The sequence below is a fragment of the Thermobia domestica genome, chromosome 18 (assembly GCF_964235325.1).
Source record: "Thermobia domestica chromosome 18, izTheDome1.hap1.1, whole genome shotgun sequence".
NCBI lineage: Eukaryota > Metazoa > Arthropoda > Insecta > Zygentoma > Lepismatidae > Thermobia > Thermobia domestica.
Window position 1 is genome coordinate 101,613,925 of NC_137471.1, and position 6,001 is coordinate 101,619,925.

The following is a 6,001-nucleotide window of genomic DNA, read 5'->3' on the forward strand; positions in this document are numbered from 1 at the left end:
AAGACTAGCCAGCAGTCTTGGGAAGTAACGTAACGCAAGTAACGTTTCCTAGTAACGCCTTACATTTTTCCAAAGTAACTGTAACGGTAACGCGTTACAAATTTTTAAGTAACGTACCTAGTTTGCGTTACTTTTTTCGCGTTACATTTCCGATGAGTAACTACAATATATGTATATTTTTTTCGGAAACAAACGTTTCTTTCCTGTAAGTGAATTTCTCAGAGTGGAACAATGGAGCATGAACGATGTCAGCGACCGACAATTCCTGCACAGTTCGCCTTTTCCCGTTTCGCCTTATGACCTCTAGCAATGAAATTTGCATGTAAAACCTGTTATCACTTTTCATCTTAATGCAAGGGGGAACGGGAAATCTCGATGTGCATCTTCCCGTTTCGCCTTACGAACTTTACGTTGGGAGGCTTGCAAATACCTACATAGATACAATTTGATTTGTTTATTTACATAACAAAATATAGTGCCACTTGCTGTGTTTGGAAGATGAGGACAGCCTCAGGGAAATCACGTGTACTGATTGCAAGCACCTGGAAGATTTTGTTTTAGATTTTGACAGCTCCAAATCAATACATTCAGTGAGTGAACTACGAGTGCAATGGTACTGGTAGTCTATTTTACTTTGAATGGTGTTGTTTTTATAAAGATGGAGAACGAAAATATTTTATCGTTCGAACATTTGAAAGAATACTTTTTTAAAAGCTGAAGATGATAGTGAACAGCAGTGGCGTATTTAGGGATGGAGCTTCCGGGCTTAAGCCCCCCGAAATCTTACTTACTATAGTAAAGTATATAAAATATCTTGCAGAATTTTCACATTTTCAGTCAAACTCCCCCCTCCCCCGAAACAAAATCGTAAATACGCCACTGGTGAACAGAATTTAAAAGTAAAGTGGGAAATATTTATCAACAACTACGGTGCCATAATTAACGACATTCAGTAAGGGTTTAATATGAATAAACTGTGTTCTGATGAGCAGGCCTACTTTATTGATGTAATGTTGATGGTATGTAATATTAGAGTTCTTTTAGATTAATTTGCATATCCTAAAGTCCCGTTGATTATAGAGTTTGGAACAACTAGCTTTAAAAAGCATGTATCGATTTTAGAGTTATTGGCAAATTTTGATTCACCTCCAGTTCATGTGTTCTCATTTCGTCAGTTGTGGTGTAATGTTTCTCTATATTCTGTATTTTTAACTTTACATAGCAACACTGTTACTATTATATAATTAGTTTAGCAGAATAATAATAAGCAACCATTTTTTCTAACGCATAGGGATGGGCACGAGTCAAGTTGAAACTCGACTCGAATCCAAGTCCAGTTTCGAGTTGAGTCAAAAGTAATATTCTCGAGTCGAGTTCCGAGCTGATTCACTGTTTTTTGCGTCGAGTTTCGAGTCGAGTCGAGTTTGATAAATGGCTCGCTCGTTTTAACTCGTTTTGAAATCATGGCCTGATTACACTGGAAAGCGAAAGCCATGAGAAATTTAAGCTAAGCAGTAATATGGAATACTTTTAGTCTTGCTCACGAGAGAGGACACTGCTCGCATCTCGTCTCGCCTCGATAGCGAGACTACAAGAGATTTTTTATAACAAGCTTAGTTCGGCTCGGCTTCACTAAGCCTTTGGCTCGAGCCGGCTCGCTTGGAGCGAACCATCGGCTCGAGCTGGCTTGGTTGGGATAAGCCATCTGCTCGGTTCGACTCAACTGAGCGAAGGGCTCTAGCCGACTCGGTTGGGTGAGTTGTTGGCTCAGCTCACTTCTCGATTTGAGTCAATAATGAATGAGGTGTGAGCCGATCTGCTCGAGTCGTTGACAATTCTAAACCCGGACCGAGCAGTTTTGAAGATATTTGGCCAGTGCGCTATAACTTTTAACAACGTTTGGCTCGAGTCCGAATACTCAACCTAGACCCTCAACCCAAATTCAGAAGCTCGTGAACAATGTCCTTGACTTCTAGACTTCACGACTACCGAGGTTGGCAATCAACTACTTTTTTAGTATTCATATATAAACCGCCTATCTTTCACGTTTATACACAGTGTTGTTATAATAATAATAATAATAATAATAATAATAATAATAATAATAATAATAATAATAATAATAATAATAATAGAAGAAGTTGTAGTAGTAGTAGTACCATTGATAAATAATTATATTGTCTATGTAAGGTACTTGAAGAGAGTACTCGAAACTATACACCAGATTTGGCTCGACTCGACTCGAAACTCGACCCGAATTCGAGTCGAGTTGGAGGAAATTTTTCAAGGCGAGTTCTCGGGTCGAGCTCAAAGATGTCTGTTTCTAGTCGAATCGAGTTTCAAAGAAAACTTGCTCGAATTCACTCGTGCCCATCCGTACGAGTAACGCAGTATGGCATTTTACTCAATGTTAGATTATATTAAAATGTTCATATAGTTGTCAAGTAAAAATTTGTCCTTGCATTTACATAAATCAATTCAGAACGTGCAATAATAATAATAATAATAATAATAATAATAATAATAATAATAATAATAATAATAATAATAATAATAATAATAATAATAATAATAATAATAATAATAGCGGTAGTAATAGCAGTACGGAAAACTGAAGTAATAAGACTTTTTTTCACATATTCAAAGTTTCGGACCTAAAAGTAACGCGTTAGTAACGCGTTACTTTCGAAGTAAAGTAACAGTTACTTTTTGAGGCAAGTAACGCGTTACTAACGCGTTACATTTTAAGACAAATTAAAGTAACTTGTAACGCGTTACATTTTTACAAGTAACTTACCCAACACTGCTAGCCAGAAACATAGTGATACAAAATTTGAAAATGTGAGTTGGCTGAGTTGTTTATTAAATTTGATCGAACTACAAAGGTTCTTGGATGCATCGAAATATCAATTATGTTTTCTCAGAACGGTATGTCCCATGTCCGGACGTCTTATATCCCGTAATTGTACTATTTACAGACAGTTCTTGAGCCCACTCGGGCGATGTTCGTCCACAAAATGGATGACATCCCTCTTTCGTCAATGCACCAATATTTTTTAAAAGTGTAGTACCCCTCCACATGACAATGTAAATAGGTTTTTATACTATAATTCTCTTGTTAAATATATTTTGTAAATGTTATAATGCTTAAACAGTAACTATAATACATGTCTAAGCAGGGATGGGTGTAAATAAGTTGAAATTTGTATTGTATTTACATCCCTTGTGATTGTTTTCTGCTGGGCGACCTGCCTGTTTTTTCACATAGGTGTCACCACCTGTCAAGCTTGTCATTTGTGGAGTGGGGAAGTTGAGGGTTTTTAATTGTGTTTTTTCTTTTTATGTCATATGTATATTATATAGTATTGTTAGTGTGTAATAAGTAGACTTCGGATCGATATGCACTAAAAAACTGCAAAAATATGCATGCAAATATTCGCTAAAAATCACGAAAATATGCACTGAAAATATGCAGATATGCACTAAAAATTGTCAATATGCACCAATCAAAAGCTCAAGTTAAATGAGAAATTTTATTACCTTAGAGTAAAAAGTTGTATTGCTTGAACTACATATACTTGGTGTATAACTACGTATGATGCATTTATGCTACAATACACAACTGTGTAGTTTCCGGTGATTTCTTGCAAAAACCTGCATTTGTCGGTTAAAACATAACTGTACATCGAAAAGTTCCTTCCGTGTCACAGGTCGTTAAGGGACAGTATTTCAAAAAAGCATTGTTACTTGCCGATAAATCAGGAATTCGTGCGACATTGTTCCCAGGAACACTTTATTTACATTAAACAAAAATTTTATGCCTAGATTTTTCGCGTCTATTGAATGTGAGTTTCGAAGAAATGCTTGTCCGATTGGTCTTGGTGGCGTCTGTTTCGTTATTGAATCAAACATCCCAAAAGGACTGCAAAGTCCTAATTATTGCTCTTCTAATCTAGTTATGATCTTTGAAATTGAACTGAAATGAGTATTGATAAACTAAAAGTCGCTTTTAATGTTTTCAGCTCCGCAAGCGTCCAAGGCTTCTTGAATACATTTCATTTCTCCGAGTTAAGAACAGCTCACAGTCAGTATGTGAAATTAAAATACATCTCCTTATATATATATATATATATATATATATATATATATATATATATATATATATATATATATATATATATATATATATATATATATATATATATTATACAAATAAAAAAGAATGCACCAAGTATCTGTGAATAAAAATAAATATACTCAGAGAAATAATTAAACGTTTCTGGCTTAAAAGCATATAATAAACCTGCGTAGCAAAATTGAACAGGACTCGCAAAAATTTACGTTAAATGTTCTAGAGTTAACGGAGATAGATCTATGCTTAAAAATAAACAAGGCACATACATACAATAGAATAGTGAGATAAAATGTTGTACATAGGCCTACCGTATTCAATTACAGCATTTATTTATGCTACAAATTAGGGGAGACTAGGGAGGTATGAGACAAAATTCGCATAAGATTTTTTTCCTTTGTAACCGTGAACGATACTTACATGAATTTTTGCCTTGTGTTAGTTTGAAGTTTCAGCTATATAAGTAAATTTTATTGCGTTCCGTTTTGCGTTACGGAGAAAATTATTCACATTTTTCTGACACTGTCCGAAATGTCTCAAAACTCCCTAAGTTAGGGAGGTCTGAGACATGCGCAAGGGAGGATTGAGACAGTAAGCAAATTTGCATATATTGACAAAATTATGTGGATTTATTACCAAGCAGACTTATTTTAAAAACATATTTTAGATTTAGAATATAATTAAGATAATTCTTTTGTACTAATACTAGAACGTGCTTTCGAGACCAAATATAACCTAGACCTTTATACATGCAAAATTAACTATGTGACCATCTTCAGTTAGAGAATGTAGATGTGTGAGAGAGAAAAAGCAAAATTAAAATGTTTGTATGATAATATACTCTATAATATGTATAATTAAAAATTCTAGAAAAACAATGATAAAAAAGAAATCCTGTAGCCCATATGTGAAACATAAATGAGGTTCCGATTTCCAGTCAGGTCCTTGCTTTGTTTAAGAAATCATCGAAAACTGGCAAAAGCTATAGGATCGATATGAATTCCACAAATGAGACAATTTGTGTGCGTTCACGTGGTTCACAAAATCAAACGCAAATATTCTCAATTCTACAAAATAAACCGAACCTTACTTGCTATACAAGGGCCTACTTATAAACGGGCGTCTTTAATGTTAATTATTATCGCAAATTAACGTTTGCGAAAGAAATTGAGAAAATTGCATATTTCTTCAATCTCTTAGTTCCTCCAGAACACAAGGGAGATGGCAGCTTATACAAAATGTCATACAAGGGCAAATTTGCCAAATCTGGCACATTGAATTTGCTCCTCCCCTTATGGCGTAAGAAACTTATTTCACATTCTTGATAACCATGGAAAGCCATGTCCAACATAATGAACGCACGTGTTCTTAGTTGTAAAATTTACGACAAGGAAGTCACCAACTTCAATATCATCCATACAGTTCACTTCCATTCCGTAGTTCTGTTCACCACTATCCTCAGATTCTATTTCATCACTTGAATCACTTCAATTTCCTCACTGACACATCCAATGGCTGAAGTCTGTGACTTGTGTGTGGAGGAATCGTTAGCAATATTATATAATTATCCTTGACTTTCTGGATGAAAGCTATAGATATATGATTCTTGTGGTTATCTAATAGTAGCAGAACTTTTCTTTCCTGAGAACAGCCTGAATGTTTAACGAAATGATCAAAAAATATGTAAAAATTTCCTTTGTCATCCAACCAGATACGTGAGCGGCGCCTGAACTTCCAGCTGGAGAACCAGATAACATATGCTGTTTAAAGTGAAAACAAAAAACGGAGGAATGGTGTTTCTTGTTGCGTTTACTGCGCAACACATTGTAACTAGTAAACCTCTTTCAGCAGATGATGATTTACTAACTT